The following is a 19,086-nucleotide window of genomic DNA, read 5'->3' as shown; positions in this document are numbered from 1 at the left end:
ACACTGTAGCTTGTTTTTTGAGAATAATCTACATGCTCAGGGGTGGAGGAGCTGCAGAGCTGGGTCCAATGGTGATGATACAGATGATCTGCTCCCAAGAGCAGCTATATAATAATATATATAGCCCATAGAAGGACTAACCTGAGAGAGGAATCCTGGCAGAAAATCAGACCATTTATGTGCGTGGGAGCTCCAAGATTTTAGAGGTGTGAATTGTTGCAGATGTGACACACATACTCACCTGAATGCTCAATCAGGGAAAGTATTAACAAAAAAAAAAAAAGGGGGGGCAAGAAAGAAAAAAAAGATATATTAACTATCCTAGACTACAGTCTAATTGAAGACTTTAAAGCCTACATATTAGTGAGAACTAATGAGCTGGTGACTTATAATGGCTCACATATTAAAGTACACCTCATACTGAAATTAGCTAGATTATTTCATCATTAGACATGGTTACCAGCTAATGTTTTGGAAAATCAGATTATCAGTTAATAGGAATTACCTTTCTAGAATTACTTTCCTCTTTGCATTAATACTAACCCTCTCTCTTAAACTTTTTTTCCTATGATCTGTATCCTTGGGGTATGCCAAGTGTTTTCCTGCTTTACCCAACTTAAGGCTGCTCTTCTCATATCTGTGAATCTGGGTCATCTGGTCTCCCAGCAAGTACAATAAATAGTATAAAATTTGCCCCTTTAAGAAAACAATCCAACTTTCTTTCAATTAACTTGATCCCAGATTCACTTATTTTCTTAGCCTTACATCCAGACAGTGCTTTCTGGTTTTTGAGTACAGGGTATTAATGAATTCAACATGTAGTATAGGGAAAAAGAAAGTACTGAATACATTAGCGTGAATTAGGTTGAAACACAAATACAGTATGTAAAGGCACAACACCACAGAAATTTATTTCTTGCTTACATAAAAGTTCAGGGGGGCAGCTCTTCTCTATGTGATCTTTCAGTGACCTAGACTTCATTTATATGAATCCATCATCTTTGAGCACCTCATTATTGGATGCTTTCAAGAGGCAAAATGGGAAGATAGCTTGGGCAGGCACTCTTGCATCTTAAACCCTTTGCCTGGGAGAAGCATGCATTGCTTTTGCTCATAACCCCTTGAAAAGATTAGTCCCATTGCCACACCTAACTACAAAGTGGTATGAGATGTGGAGGTCGTAGATGGGCATCTACTTCCTGGCTACTATTCTGTTTAATAGAAAAGGTGAAAATAAAATTTGGTGGACCAGCTAATAATAGCCCATGCTTCTGGCCCTCAAAAATCTGTGTCCACTTTTATTCTCACACTTAGAACACTTTCCCTCCCTTCCTTAGAGTTATAACCAAAAGTCTATCCAGTTACTTCATATCAAAGTCCAGGATTTCTCAGTGATGCACAATCTTCTCTACTGAACCTCATGCTGTTGCCACTTAATAACTAAAAATGAAAGTTATTTCACACATTAGGCCTCCTGGCATGTTCACTAAGATAAACTCACAGAAGCAGGAGACATAACTGGTATGCAGGTCTCCTAGTACATACTGCACCTTGATTCAGTGCACAGGGACCCGGCAGGGACAGACATCAGGTCTGGGAGAGGGAGGAGGGACTTCTCAAGTTATGAGATTGGGGAAGCAGTAGACCTGCAGCCAGGGATTCAACAGCAAATACTTGTCTCTAGCCCAATTTTCTTCTCATTCGTGGGAGGGTGCGCTTCATTCCACTTCCTGGAGTGACCTGAGCCTTTCCGTTATAGATGTTTGATCTACTTCCTCAGCATTCCTGTAACTGGGGGAGCATAGCCCCTCTCATGGGGTGATTCTGGAGGCTGGAGTCCAAGCCTTGTGGTTGCAGCACATAGCACCTGGCTGACAGGTGACCTAATTCACCACATTCGGACCCTACCAGAATGGATGGTTTTAAGCACTCTGCTGTAGCCAGTTTTCATGCTTTGCACGAGACCACTCTGCAACTGGTTATTCCTTACCTCTCGAGATCAGGGATTCATTATACTAAACATCCCATGATTACCTGTAGGAAGCATGAGGAAACTTACAGAACAGGCATACAGAGGACAGTTAAGAGCTATTATATTTTAAGGCTTTGTTTTGGTTTTGAGCTTCTGACAGATATGTCACTTAAAAATTATATTTAATATGAGTAACATGATTCTGTAGAAGGATATTTACAGTCAAACCTATGGAAATTTTTTATAGGTAGAAAAGCCACAATATTAAATCTTAAAGTAGCTTAAAGTAGCTTAATGCAAATGCAACTTTTCTAAAATAGTTGTTTTAGGATAAGACCAAAGAAGTTTTTGTTGTTGATATAAAATACAATGCCTATCCTTTTATACAACATAGGGCATTAAGTCAGTAGGTACTTAAACTAACTTTATATTTTTTATACAATATTGAGTTATTCCTGACTTTGTGGAAAAATTTAAAAATTTATCTAAAGGTCTAATTATTGAATCCTCTGTTAAGGTTTTATCTTTTGTTTTTGGAATCACCTAATCATATACATATACGGTTTTGTGTCTTAATATTAGATAATATCCGATGTAGTTTGAGGGAACATACTTGATGGAGAAGGGAGACTGAGGAAGAATTATAATTTTGTTATGATATTTAGGGTATGAACTACCTGTGAATTTCTTATCTGGGTCAGATCAGAGATAAGAATTTACTAGATGTAGAAGAAACTCATCTCTTACAGATAACGGACTAGTGCCAGAGAAAGGAGAGTAAGGAGAAGAAGCTACATATAATAAGAACACATATACATGTGCAAGTTAGATAGTCTTACCAATAAAAAGTCAAGTTATAAATTTATGTTTCCTGTTATATCTATAAAGGTATATGCTTAATGTAAATATGTCTTTAAAATTTTTGTTATGTATAATAAAATGGAGGTTTTTTCCAATTGACTGAGAAAAGGATGATTTTCCATATTTTTACTAAGAAGATTAGACACTTTTTCTTCTTTATTTGGATGAATTCTACTTTATATTTTTAAAATACACAATTATTAGTAAAAATGTACTCTATCATCTACCTTAGGAAGTTTCAAAAATACAATTTAAAAAAATTCAAAAGTAATGGAAGGCTTGGTCTCTTTGACAACTTACTCTATAGGTTTGATCAAATTGTTAATTTGGTAGCAGAGATCCGAAAGCCTGAGCTATTTTAACATGGTTTGAAAAATATCGATTGGACTAAGTTTGGAGCAGACCAATAGATTTTTATTCTATTAGTTACTCTATCAAATAATATCTAGTATAATTCAATTGTATGGATCAGATTTTATTATATAATTACTAAGATTCCATTCAACTTTAAATTTGTGTTTAAGGTTATTTGTTTTTCTTTCCATTTGCTATATAGTAGTGATGGATTTTATTTCTCAAATTTTACTGATTTTATTGATTAGATATATTTTCCCTTATCATATGAGATTCAACAATAAAAGCAAAATGATCAGGGGATTTGAGAAATAAACCCCTGGGCACCTGAGGGATGTGACACAAAATTGGAGTGCAATGTGCTCTTGGCCTTTAATTTTTATGAGATTGCCTCTGTTCGAGGGTTAAGTCTCTAAGATCTGGCACTGAGGAAGATTGGTGAGTTATTAAATATAATAAATCTTACAAGGGAAGAAAAAATTCAGCTTCAGCTGTAGAAATATTTTATATATAAGTTAGTTCCTAGGAATTTAATGAACATGCATTCTCTGATTTTTCTGATTTGATACTAACAAACTAGTTAAATTTAGTTTTAATTTTTTTATTAAGTCTCATCATAAGCTACATCACAAGTGCATTTGTTAGAGATTTCTTACCAGTTTTGTTTGTTTTAATATTTAAAGGGCATCAACTGTGAAATTTCAGTTCCACCACTAATTCAGTTCTTACAGAAGACCTTGAAAGACGCCATGCAGGGGACACCTTAGAGTTTATTTTCCTAGGTATCCTTAAGGTAGATTTGGACTCTGTTCAATTGTTGCTTTTAGTTAATTCTGAATCCTTTACTGACCTTCACTAGAAATATCTTAAATCTTCCCTAAATGTTTGCTGTGCTATCATTTAGATGTTTGAGTGTTTTAAGACATGCAAATAGAAATATCAAGTACAGAATTGATCACAATTGACCTGAGTCATGTTGCACAACTGCCAGTATGACTGAGTATCCAAATTCTCCAATAATGCCCAGAGTCAAGCCTGGAGGAAGTCTACTCTAGAACTGGTTAATCTAGGTTTTTTTTTCCTAAAGGAATATAATGAAAAGACAGAGAGGCAGAGAGGTCAGCTAAAACAGGCAAAAGGTTAGCTAAAATAGGCTCCTGTAATCCAAACTTGATACGGAGGAGGAGTACTAACACGGCTTTAATAAATGGGAAGATGTTTAGAAGTCAAAAGATTAAAGCTCCTATTTATGTGAGTACATACTCATTCTGGGCACTGCAAAGGTAGAGGGGTTTGCTTTTGAACAGAGAAAAATTATAACAGACATAGGAGGGGAGTTTGGGTACAGATGTAGGTAAGTTTGTATGCTTCCTGGAAGAAAGGGACATGGGTCACTCTGATTAGAGTGTCATGGGTAGAGCTTCCCAAGTTTTCAGCCACACATTCATTCATTTCAACACATAAGGGGTGGTTCTTACATGTCAGGCACTAGTCTAGGCGCTGGACACTCAGTAGTGAATAAAACAGACAAGAATCCCTGCCTTTGAGCGGCCTACATTTCAGTTTTAAGAGACAGAGAGGAGACCTTCTTGGAAGATAAGTATAATGATAATAAGCTAGATGGTGATAAGGGGCTACAGGGAAAATAAGGCATGAAGGGGCTAGAGGGAGTGGGAAGGTGTGCGCGTGTGCGCATACGCATGCAAGAAATTTGAAAGAGTGTAGTGAGGGCTTCAGAAGGGGAAACCATATGTGTAAGGAGGTGAGGGAGTCACACTGGTTTTCTGAAGAAGGACCAAACATTGAAGTAAAAGCAAGTGCATTTCCTGGGGACAGAAAGGAGGTCGGTGAAACTGGAGCAGAGGAAGCCAGGGGCAGAATTAATGGGATGAGGCCAGAGTGGTATTGGGGTGGGGCTATCCCACCCCATTGGGAGTGGGATGGGGAGATCCCGTAACCTTGCAGACTTTTAGGTTGACTTTTGATGAGCTCTGAGAGAGCTTGGAAGTCATTGTAGGGTTTTGAGCTGAAGGGTTTTGTTTTAATGGTGTCCACTATGCCTGCCAGGTTGAGAATAGATGTCAGGCTGGCAGAAGCAGGAGGGGACTGAGTTATGGGGTTACTGCAAGAATCTGCATAGAAACAACAGTGATTCTCCCCAGAGTGGCAGCAGCAGAGATGGGGAGTACTGGTCAGAGATTAGATACACTTGAAGGAAGAACTCAGTTGTGGAGTAAAAGAGAAACTGATAGGAGGCTATCTGAGGGAGAGGCAGCTCTGCCGATGAAGATCAAAACTTCATTTCTTGTTTCTTATTGTAGTGGCATGGCATATTAAGTTTAGGCCATTTCATACATATTTTAAAGGGTATTTGAGAAAAAGGAATTCTGGCTGTTTGATTCACTTTGTTTGGTTCCCCTCTTCTAAGAAGCAGAGTGATAAAATGCAGTGTTTTTGATAAATGCTTAACAGAAATATAATTTACTTTTATTGGTTCTAGGCAGGATGATTGGTTGATGACAAATAAAAAAGATTGGTCTTGTCACTTTCAAAGCTGTATTTAACAGTATGACAATAATTCACAGCATAAATAATTACCATGGCAGCAGAGCTTGGATAATGAACAGCAAGCAAAACATGAATGAGGCAAGATCATGCGGATGTTGATTTACTTCTTTAAAGCTCCTAATTCTGCAAGTTGCCTTGATTTAAATATTATTCTCTAAGATCTATTTTTCATTTAAAAAGTGATCAAGGATATCTGCCCAGAGTATCAGGTCCTATGAAGCAGTTGAGTTAGAAGTTATTTGGAAAAAGTTATCTGAATTATTATAAATATAAAATCAGATGCATTCAAATATTTAAAATACCCCCAAAATGCCGATGTTGCTTTTGTTTGTATGACTAAATTGTATCTGTTCTGTATGTGTTTTTAATATAATAAAACCTTTTCCTAAATGGAGATGGCTTACATAAATTGAACTTTTACGGAACAAATTTTATTCTCTTTCTGTTATGTTCTATGACCTAAGCTTATTCTTCAATCAAGCAAATCAAGTATAGAATCTGAAAAAATGAAATTTAGGATTATCTTAGAATTGCCAGTTTCTTCATTATATAACCTCTTCCACAAACTCTCAGGATTCTTTCAGGATAAAAAAATATATTTTCACATCATCATCACTGCAGTTACCTCTGAAATTTATCTAATTGAAAAAGTAATGATTCTAGGGCCAAGTCCAGGATAATGGCAATTTCACAGCCCATATTTTTTAAAGTGCCCCGTTTTTCTTAGGCCATCTTGTAAAAGACAACAATTATAATATTATACCTATAGAAGGAATTAGTACTTCACACAAAATAGGAAACTTTGCAAAGGGACTGTAAATATGATCTATGCTATGTCAATATGATCATAAAGAACCTAGTAGTCACTAAGTAGTAAGCAACTTAGGATTCTTTTATAGCCCCTGCAGGAAACCTTGGAGTTTCATTGTTATTAGATAGTCTAGTTGTCAAAAACCTTTAGGCAAAAAAAAAAAAAAAAAAAAAGAAAAAGAAAAATTATCAACCTATCTATATACACATATATGTATATATATGTTAATAATGCATTAATAAAAGACATTTATAATTGTCCACTATATGCTAGACTCTGGGTCACAAATTTTTTATGCATATAATCCTCCTCCTTTATTGCATATAATCCTCAGAACTACTTACACTTAATACTCATGAAACCCCTTTTTGTTAGTATGCTCATTTCCCTTTATAGAAGAAGAAATTGAAGCTCTGGAGGTTAAATTACTTACCCAAGATTACAAGATTAGAAAACAGTGGAACCAGGATTTTCACCTCACTGTTGTAAATGTAGACTCTTGAGAAAGATTCTTTGTGTTAACGTTCTCTTCCTGCTTCTTGTGTTTTAAGGCAAGGAACTTAAAACCTCTGAGACCAGATTTCCTTATCTGTAACGGTAAATAATTATACTGTATTTACCTCATAGGGTTGCTCTGAGGATCAAATTGGATAATGTATGTAAAACACTGAGCATATTCCTGACAATTAGAAAATGCCCACCAGAACTGTATCATTCTCATAAGTTTTTATTCCTTGCCTTTCACTGGCCCTGCAGGATCTCTACGCCTCACTAACAATATTAATCAAGGTCATTAATAATGAACTCTGTTTCTCTTTAATGTATTGGTCCAAATTACACTCAATAGCCACCTTCCATACGTTTCTTGTCACTCTGAATCCTAAAGATTTTCTGCACTCCAGAGAGCAGTGATTACTGCTCTCTTAGTAGTTTAGAGAGCACCTGATTATCTCAGACCTTTAACGGAGTCAAGTCTGGAAGGTCAGCTTGCAGACATCGTCTTTAACCATGCCCTTTTCATAGCTGTGATTTCTTCTTATACACTTGTGTAATGCTGTATTAAGGTGATCAACATCTTCTAGCTATCTCGGTGCTTTCTCCATTTTAGAACAGAAACTCCTTTGTCCAGTAAGCCCCTCCAATACTGGGAAACCAGGAAAACTACATCATATAGTTTATATTATATAGTTTATATTTATAGTTTGTTAATATATTAATATTCCCAAGTAGTTGAAGGGGATGTGCTGGGAACGATCAAATTTATCATTGGAGAGTAACCTTCAACTCCTCTGAAATCTTGGAATAGTTTTTGGAACTACTGTTTTAGTCTGGTTTCTCCAGAGAAACAGAACCAATAGGATATATAAAGACACTTAAGAGGAGATTTACTATAGGGACTGGCTCATATGATTGTGAAACTGAGAAATCCCACAATCTGTCATCTTTAAGCTGTAGAACCAGGAAAGTCAGTGGTGTAATTCAGTCTGAGTCTGAAGGCCTGAGAATCGGGGAGCTGATGGTGTTAAGTCCCAGGCTGATTCTGAAAGTGTGAGAACCAAGAGGGCGGGAGGTGAATGTCTTAGCTCAAGCAGAGAGTGCAAATTAGCCCTTCCTCTCCCTTTTTGTTCTAGTTAGAACAAATAATTTTTATTCTAGTCAGGCTCTCAACAGATTGGGTGATGCCCACTTCATTGGTGGGGGCAATCTTCTTTACTCCATCTACTAATTCAGATACTAATCTCTTCTGGAGCCAACCTCACAGACAAACTCAGAAACAATATTTTACCTGCTATCTGGGCATCTCTTAGCCCAGTCAAATTGACACAGAAACGTACGGATCACGCCTACCCTTCTGTTTTACCCTTGGTGTAGTCGCGCCCTCTAATGGCAGTCAATCCAAATGGTGCCCAAGTTTAAGACATAGAGGACAGCTTCTGGTCTAAATCCAAATAAGAGCTGATAAGACCAGCATTTGAGACGGCCTAGATAGCCATATAAAGTTGCACATTGAATCACATATTCAACTTTTTATATTATTTTCTGTTTTGTAGGTATATAACTGCTTTTAGTGTAATTTTGTGGTAGAAGGAAGAAAATAAATATCTCATATTATTTTAAGATAAATTATTTTATGTAAGTAGTCCAAAATTTTACGATGGAAAATTTCATTTGTAGGGGATTAACCACAATGAATATACGTCCATGATTGAGGGAAAAAAATATATGTATGACTATATATATGAACTGATCAAAATATATGTATAAATATTTCCCTTTGCTGACTCAAATAAGCAAAATCCAAGTTGTGTAAAACTAGATATGTGCGTAATTATATTATACATATCTATCTATGCATATAAAAATTTCATTATCTGTTTATTTTTTAATGACAATATATTATTGAGTCTTCTCACCCTTTTGTCCTTAGACTATGTGGGTATGCATGTGTATGTGAAGACAAAAAAATTAAAAAATAATAGCAGAAATCTTATACAGAAGGACTTCCGATGAAACTTCTCAGTTTTAAATATAATTACAGGCATTCATGAGTGATCAGGAAAAAAACAGGTAATTATTAGATTTAAACTGGTATAATAGCTTTAAATCTAATTTTACTCTTACAAAGTATGATATAGACATCTATCCCAGAAATATCAATTTGTTAGTACTATAAGATGGTGCCACTGATGACAATATTATTTCCCTTCTAGACCTACGGTGTTTATTGTTGGAGTCACCATTCACACTGACTTGACCATATTCAAAAATATTTGTAAAATCTTATTTACTCAGCCGTAGACATGGCCATCAAATTGCTGAGGCTTCAAGGACACCCCGAAGTGATAATTTACTTCAATAGGAGAGTTCTTTACCTATACTGGTATGGTTTATTTCCATCAAAAGGACATTCATCATAGAATCAAACTTTTGTCTGAAATAATTCTTGGACAAATATTCAAATATTCTTGAACAAGCTATGGATCAGCCAATTTTTAAATCTATATTATATTTTGATAAAGTTTAAGGAAATTTTAAATGTTGTAGAAAATACCTCACATTATGAAAATGGAATAAAATAAAATATAAAATTATGGATTTCACACATCTTTATATTTTAAATCAGAGCCTAAATTAAAGATATAGGTTTCTAAGGCAAGTATAGTTCAATTTAGAAATAATTCAGGTTACATACTTGAATTTTTATTATATAAAAGATGTGGGTTTTTTTTTTTTTTCTTTTTGGTAGAGAAATAAGCACAGAAAACAATAAAATTCCACACGTTTTTAGCTGATTTCCAACAGGATAAATAAGAAAACTGTTTTTATCTATAAAAAGTTGACCTAAAAGGACCAAGTTTTTCTCTGGGAATTTTGAACAGAATCCAACAAAATAGAATAAAATATACACTTTCTATGCGAATGAACTAGAGCAACAAGTTCCCCAACCATCCCTTTACACATGCATTAAAACAGAATTTAACATGGTTATCTCCACACATCGGTGTCAGTAACTTGGTAATATCCTTGCACATAGAGGAAACAGATGTTGAGCAATGGCCAGTTTTGTCTTATTTATATTTGTATTCATTCTTATTATAAAACAGTTCAACTGGTTTTATGACGGTATCATCTGAACAAACTCTTCAATAATTAATCTAATATGTTTGGCTCATCCTGGGAACCAAAGTTATTTAAGTCATTTCAGAATTTCCAGGGTCTAGAGACTTCTGTAAGTCTCTGTTAGACCTTAGAAAAATGTTGGCCTTTATAACCCCTATAAGGAAAATTGTAGACCTGCAATAAATTATGAGCTGGTCGTGGTAAGAAAAGGCAGAACTTTATCTTAATAAGGAAAAAAGATTATAATAAGTTCCTACATTCCCTTGAAATTGAACTTCCTCTAAAATTACATGCACCTCTCCTCTTTTCAATCTACACTCCCTCATCTTACCAACTACTCCTATGGTTTGAACAATTTGCCTTATCTATGACTTCCAAATGTTATTTCCAGTTTTCTTGATCTTCTAACCTCTAAAATTTACAATTTATTTTCACAAACAGGATAGAAAATGTGAAACTTATTGTATACCTCTTTCCTAGAAATGTGTTCTTTCTACTCCATTCCAGATATAGGTTAAGACAATTGATAAAACATACCCTGCCTTCTAGGATAGCATCAGATGATCATCTAGGACATCACTTACACCTGACTCTCACATTTAATGTATCACAAATTTCTGTCAATTTTCACTTTCTCTTCAGTAATTGCCTATTTTAACTTCTTAATGCCTTAATTCAGAACATTGGTAATTTGGGTCTGAATTACCACAAAAACCTCAAAGTTGGCAACTATACATATTTCAGTTATTTATTGATGTGTTAACAAACAAGAAAACAAAAACAAAGACAAAAAAAAATTATCCAAAAATTTAGAGTCATCCAACAACAACCATTTTATCTCACCATTTTGTAGATCAGGAATTTGGGAAATTCTGCTCCTGTGGCTTCATCTGGTATTACTTGGTGGTATTGGACTAGATATCGAGTTATTCTGGAGAGTCCAGGATTGCTTCACTCATATGCCTGACATTTGGGACAGTTGAAAGAATGGGCTCATCTTGTCCACGCTCCCTCTTTAAGGCCATGTCAGGGAATCCTCATGTGGTCTCACTAGCAGAGTGGACTTCTGACTTGACAACTCCAAATCCTCCAAGAGAGCAAGGAGGAGCAAATCCTCCAGCCTTCTTAAAGACAAGACTCAGGAACTGCCACACTGTCACAGCATCTGCCATACTATTTTGGTCAAAGTAGTTATAGGCCAGCTCAGCTTCTGGTGGAGGGGAATAGACCCCATACTCACAATGGGGAAAGTGTCAAAAATGGGCAGCCATCTTCAGCCAGCAGTCTACCCTGTGACCATAGAGAATCTATGGTCATCTTTAATCTAACATGTCTGATATATCTTACATTTCTTCAATTTTTTACTTTTCTACAGAAATTCCATCAGAATTGTCTTCCTAAAACACAAGAGGAGTATTCCATTACTGATAACCCTTCATTACCATTCTAAGCTCCCCTTCTTAGAAGAAGTATTTGCTTTTCTCCTTAATTTGTTGTTACATCTTATTATGCGTCTTATGTTTTGGGTCCTATTGCAAACTTTCTGATTTAACTAGATAATATATGACAGTCTGCTTTAATATTCTCTTCAGAAGAAAAGGCTTATAGCTCATTATTAGTTTTACTAAGGTCATATGTATCAGGTAGGATACTTTCCATTGTAAGGCATAGAAAACTCCAATTCAACTACCTCAAACAATAAGGAATATTTTTCAGCTCACCAAATAAGGACCACTAAGTAGTGAGGTTTGAGGAGTACTTTAGTTTAGTGAGACCATGTCCTTAACAGCCCAGGTTCCTGCTCTCCTCCTGTTCTTCCATTAGCAGCATATCGGTTGATATGTGACAACTTGGTTGTAGTCCTTTTCTTCTTGTGTGTGTGTGGTTTTGTTGTTGTTTTGTTAAAATTGCACTAAATACCTATGCCTAAAAAAACAAACACAACTCTAAAGAGGTAGGAGACCTAAATGATTTGCTTATCCAAATGAGGACAAACCTCTGAATCTCAGTGAGAGAGGAAAGCAAATGAAAGAGCATAAGTTCTGCCAGCATGGAAGGAAAACTGAACCGCTATTGGGGGCTTCTCAGCCATGACTTCTAAAGACACAACTCAGAGAAAATGAGGGCTTGATAATTATCAACCTAAAGCCGACATAACTAAACTGACAAACCTTAATTACATTTAAAATTTTAAACTTTCTCAATTTTACAAATTATCTCTGATTTATAGGACGTTATAAACCAAAGATGTCCAGAACCTAACCATATGCCTTCTAATCTCTCCTTTTATCCAAACTAAGTTAATTATAACATGCTGTAGGAAATTCCTCAGCCCAAGTCTATCTGCTCTTCCTTTCCTCATTTCCCAAAGGGAGATGAACCTAATAATAATTTTTCAAAATCTCATGTGAAGAGCTGCATCAGGCGACTCAGTCTGTCCTTACAAGTTAGTGGATGCCTTTTACTTTCCTATTAAATTCTATTCTTGTTTCAAGTCCCAGTTCAAACACTGACTCCCCTTAAAATGTTCTCTAAAGGACCAGTTAGAATTAATCCTTCCCTCAGGGCTAAGTGATCCCTTCTTTACAACTCCTTCAAAAGAACAGCACAGTGCATGCTTTGGAGTGAAAAGACACTCATTCAAATCCTGGATCTGCCATTTTACCAGTTGTGTTACCCTAAACAAGTCAAGTAACCTCCCTCAGTTACTTATTTCTTATTTTTTAAATGCTGAAATCAGAACTCACAAGAATATTTTTATTATGAATCATAAAATGATATTAAAATGCATACTATTTTTATAATTACATGAACCTTTATTACTTTTAATAGAGAAATCATCATGCTGAACAGTTAAATACTTTGGGTAACAATTTCCTTGGATACTTTGCTGAAACTAAGGACCTCCTCCTTCTTATAACAATGAACATAAACAAATATAATATATTTTCATGTTTCATGACCTTGGAAATGCAAAACCTGGCTCACAAATGAGTGTTGCTTCAAATATACTTGGAACTTTCATACTTACTTTTCTTCAGATGAAGGTAGAATTGTGTCAAATAATGCCAGAATTCTTCATGACTATTTTGAATTAAATTAATGTCAGAATGTTTCCTTTTTCCTATATCCTTATTGCTAAAGTCAATTTGGTTAGGGGCTGCATTATGAATGCTGTCTATATTAGCAAGGAAGCTATTATGAATCCACATTTCAATTCTAAAGTCATCTAAAGGAAATATTTTAAAGTGCTTTTTGTTTTCAGGTATCTGGAGATTTCTGTCCACAGAGAAATTGACAAGACTTTGTAGTTATCAATTCCGTCTTGAAGAAGTGCTTTTTCCAGCTTTGCAAAGTTTGCATAATTGAGTTCTGTAGCTCCTCTTCCAGAGTGGCACCATGGAAAAGACCAGATAGTTCTTTTAACAGCATCTGTAATGGTGATCTCGGGGTCTTAAAAAAGTAAAGCTATATCTCATAAATGTGGCCAAAAAGATCCAAGACAGAGAAACACTAAAAGAAATCCTTCTTCCTGAATTATTCTGAAATTAAACAATCTTTTTTTTCCACAAAACAAGTAATATTTATCCCCAAAGATAAGTTTTAAGACATGTTCTATTTTGTAAAATCCATTGACCATCTGCATACTAGGCAAGAGCATTCATTATATGTTGTCCTTCAGTTTTTTTAGAGATTTCTTTAATCAAGACTTTCTCATGACCCTGATTGTGAAGTTGAGATTTCACATCTGTAGGAAAAACACATTTTGGTCTCACTAGCAGAGGCAATGATGCCAATGGATATTCACATAGAAAGAATGAGTCACAAAGCCGTCTGGAGGTGTACCCTTCATTCATGTAGCAACATTAGATGTAATACACAATGCCACAAGTTTGTCATCTGAGCTCAGAGTGAGGAGACTTTTCTTCCAATCAAAGTTTTACTCAAGAAAGAAATGATTCATGACTTTGAATTTATCAGCTGCCTTTCTCGTTTCCACAAGGGCATCACAAGATAGAAATTCTCCTTTAATATTCAGCATATCCTTAGATGGAGGCTTAGAAACTGGGTTACTGAGAAGTACCAATACTTTTGTGCAGGTACCTGCTGAGAAGAAGTGGCATAGCCGAAACATCTACCATGACCTACTTCAAAATACTGAAGAAAGACCAGTGATTCAGAAGTGATGACATCATTTGGCAGAGATACTACTTCCATTTCCTACCCTACTTAAATTACAAAATAGCTAAGTCACTTCCAGGATATATAAATTTACCATGCTCTCTCCAATATCAAGTGACTTCTTTTGATTTGCCATCCAACCAGTGACCCTGAAGGATAATTCACATGAAAGCTTTTGGGTAAAATTCCAACCTCTTCAAATGGGGTCATTTTCTTCCAGAAAAGTTACTTTTTCTGTTAGCTTTTAGCTTCATGCTTGCCCCCCACCAAATAGTACCATAGCTTGTGGTTCCAAATAAATATGGAAAAAATAAGTATGATTTCTGGTGCTTTTTTTCTATATTTTCCAATATATACATAAAGACATGCCATAGTTATAATGTCTGATCAGTACATTTTTCTTCAAATTTTTCAAGTGGACACTTAACAGATACTGCAATAAAAATGACTACCACTCACATGATTGTAAACAGTGTCAAAAGTTATTCTATAGTCTGGAGTGAAATAAAACATTTATATTGGGGCTTCCCTGGTGGCGAAGTGGTTGAGAATCTGCCTGCCAATGCAGGGGACACGGGTTCGGGCCCTGGTCTGGGAAGATCCCACATGCCACGGAGCAACTAAGCCCGTGAGCCACAACTACTGAGCCTGCACGTCTGGAGCTTGTGCTCCACAACAAGAGAGGCCGCGATAGTGAGAGGCCCGCGCACTGCGATGAAGACCGGCGCCGGCTCGCCACAACTAGAGAAAGCCCTTGCACAGAAACGAAGACCCAACACAGCCAAAAATAAAAAAATAAATAAAAAAACATTTATATTATGTGTTTGTTTTCAGAGGAGTAGGAAAGAAATTGGAGAGAAAAAAAAAACAACAAAAAACACACACCTGGTAGTTCATGGACCCCATGGATTATATTCCTAGATTCTTTAAGTATAAGATTTGAAATCTGGTTTATTACTCACTGGCTGTGTTCACTTAAGCAAGTTACTTAAATTTACCAAGCCAGTTTCCTCAAATATAAAATGAGCATAATTATGTCTATCTCATTTTCACAAAAATGAAAGGATATAATTATGTAGAGTGCTTAGCAAATATCCGGTAAAGAGGTACACTATAAAAAACCATTTTCTTCTTTCTGTCTTTCCTTATACATCAACTTACATTTTCCTCTACATTCCCCATTGTTTGAAGTCAGGTCTTTCCTTAAAAAACTGGCAAAGCTCAGCATTTACATATTTTAGATTCTAGGATAGTTTCTGGATTGTAAGCAAGTTGGCACAGTACTGTAATGCCCTTGTGCTTAATAGCACCATTTATTCTTCTGAGAGATTTATTGCTGGTCCATGATCTTCTAAATCCTTCGTGCTTTGGTTGAACCTATGCTACATTCCATACTTCTGACTCAGTATTCAGGGTCCTGGGCTCTAGTCTCTAATCTGAGTTTGTTCACAGCTCTACCTAAGTCTTTCTCTGGAAGAGTACCCAGTGATATTCCACTGAATAGGAACATTTCCATAGGATCCAATTATTTAATGCACTATGTTTCTTCTATCTTGTTCCCAAACTCTTTTTCAATATTTTATCATACAGTCAATTAAAAATTTTAAAAGCCGATTGTTGAGTTTTCAAATTATTTCAGCATTTATTCTCCTGTTTTATTCCATCTGCCTATGTCATAATGAATAACTTATTTATCCAAGAAAATTGATCCACGTTTACCAGTATATCTGCCCAAATAGTTGGATATAAACTGGAAAGAAAAAAGAATCGTATCTGCTAGTCTATGGAGAAAGGGTGCCAGCATGTTCTCTTTTTGCATCACACTGCTGCCTAGACTTCAGTGGCTACTCATGGTCTGCCTGGTTACATCCAGTCTGACTTGGGGAAACACTTCCCTTCCTTTAACAGGAGACATAAGACCAACTGAACATTTCTCTAGTTGCTTCTCACTTTGCTTGAAGCAAAGTGAACAAATAATATTATGGACAAAGAATTGAAGATAGGGGAAAAAGAAAGAAACAGAAGGTACTATTTGGATGAATTACATGTCTTGGTGCTATCAGCGCCCCAGGATTTCTGTGATGTCAAAGGGGGAAGTATTTGGATTTTCAGTGAACAATTGTGTCCTGACCTCTTAATTCCAAAAATTCAAGAAAAAGAACATTGTTCAATCCCGATACATAGGGATGCTATGGTGTTCTACTGTAATACCAGTCCCCTCAACCTTTCAGAATCAAAGCATGCATCTCTCTGGATGCTGGGACCACTGACGATTGTACCACAGCGTTGCCTCTTCTGCTGACTGTTCACTGATGAAGGGATTTTCTGGCTGAAGATGATATCCCTTTTTCTGTGGCCATCTGTGTCCTGTTACAGGAATGTTGCGAAGTGTAGAGATCCAGCTACCAGGCTGTAACCAGGGACAATTTTATAAGCCATCCTAGCTCCAGAACTACCTAAGTGATCAATGGAGGGATTTGTTGTCACCATCCAGCAACCCAGCATCTCCCTAGTAATCCTGCTTTCTTTTCTTCGCCTGGGAGTTGATCCTAACATCACTCCCTATTAAACTTCCAGCACACAGATCTCCGTCTCAGAGTCTGTTTCCCGGGGAAACTGACCTGCAACAATATGTGTACAACATTTTACAGAAATGTAATGAAGTTTCCTGCATGGTTGTGTCAGACGAAGCTTTTCAGGGGCTTATATTGGATAAACAGTCATAGCCAGGGTTATTGCGATGCCAAAATAATTGTGATCCAAAAAAGCATTTGGTAGAAATTAAGGTAAGATGTAAAACAAGAGGTGATGTTTCATTGTTCTGTTTATCGGACCCTAACAGGAGATAAATATATCAGAATTAGATAACAAGTTCCTGATATGACTCCATAAAACTAAGCAACAGTATTTTATTCTTTGAAATTGTATGATGCTCTCTAGTTCATTATAGGACGATTAAATGTGAAGGTAAGAGGGAATAAATGGGATGATCAAAGATAAATCTTGGACATAAAAGGAAGAGACTCTGAGGGGATCTCCAAGAGTAAATGCCATGTTGTGTTCACTTTTGAGTTAACAGCACGGTATTGTGATGGGCCATAGTAAAAGCTAAGCAAATGTTTACTAAACCAGAATAAAGCGGGCCCTATTCTCTCTCTGTCATTCTAATCTCGCTTAGCATTCTGGTTGTACTTATTTATTTGGGTTTTGGGAAATCACTCTTCGATTAAACAAGGTACTATTTTCTGCTGCACATGATTGCCAAGGGGCCCTTAGACAAATAAAAGATTCTAACATTTAGAGTGGTCCCTCTAGCAATGTAAACTCTGGTGAGAGTGAGCAGTTGAAAAATCTGACTGCCACAGTCTCCTGGCCAATGTCACTGCTGTGGAAAGAAGGGCATATGACACTGCAGGCTTTAGTGCTTATTTGCTATTATCTCCTGCCTTGAAGATTCATAAAATAGGACTGAGAACACCTCCATCCCTATTACATCCAATTAAGGTTCCTATTTGATGAAGTACAATTTGTATAATAAATAGACTGTAAAGTAGAGCAAAATAGGCAGGAAATCATTAAAAATCAGATGCAGTAACAAAGTCAAGTATTTGAGGGAAATTATCTTAGGGAAAAATGAACTGATATTTCAAGTTTTTAAAAAGGCAATTATAAGTTACACAAAATAGCTTGATGAATTTAACATTCCTTCTGGATTGGATATATCTTTATAAGAAATAAACACCCTGTGCCTGGACATGTTTTAAAGTAATACTTTAATTTTGATTAATGATAGACATCAGTATGCTTTAAACAGCGTATGGACAAGGGTAACTCGACTTCAAAGAGAAGAAATTTAAGTCTCATTTGCACTTGAGAGGAGGCACATGAAGGACTGCAGTCAATACAGAGGAGTTCATTGTATTTCTGTGTTAAGTATTTGATATACTCTCTTGAAAGTTTAGTCACATACTTCATTTGCATGAAGAATTTTTCTTAAATGTCAGAAGTGAGATATGACAATAAGTATTCTCTTTGATTAACATGTCCAAAATTTTGCTTGACTTTAAATGAAGATATGCAATAGTAACTCACTTCAAAAATGTGAATTTGGTCTTTATAAATTGAAACAAAAAATCCATACTGACAGTTAAGATCAGAGTGCCTTATCTTGTACATAGAGATACAGTGCTAAAATATATATTTTGCCATCTTTCAGACATTTTCTTATACTGCCATTATTGAAAATCATTATTCAAAGTTGTCTTTTTTTTAAAATGTCTTTGTACTTTAGTGAATTCATGAGCCATCTTTGTCTAAGATATAATGTAAGAGGCGATTTTCTGGTAGTAATAAAATTTAAATAATATTTATTTTGTAGAAAGCTATTACATAATGAAGCGTTCTTATAACTGTCATAAAGCATCAAATGCCTATTGACACATTCACGCACATATCTGAGTTGTTTCATGTGTGAATGTGTATACACCCACATATGTATAATTACTTTGTAATTATCGACAGCCCCAATGGCTTTTAGTGGAGCAGGAAGTCATTATATTGAGAGACTGTTCATATTCAGATGTTTGATAAGAATTCCTAAGACATGTAAACATACGTTCAGTTAATACAGAAAATTGTCTTCACTGTTATAGAATATCTCGTGACTATATAAGAATATGCCTATACCCAAGAAATATAAACTAAACTGGGTATGTAT

Source organism: Balaenoptera borealis (assembly GCF_965194805.1).
Source record: "Balaenoptera borealis genome assembly, chromosome: 21".
NCBI classification, from domain to species: domain Eukaryota; kingdom Metazoa; phylum Chordata; class Mammalia; order Artiodactyla; family Balaenopteridae; genus Balaenoptera; species Balaenoptera borealis.
Note: the sequence above shows the minus strand (reverse complement) of the source record.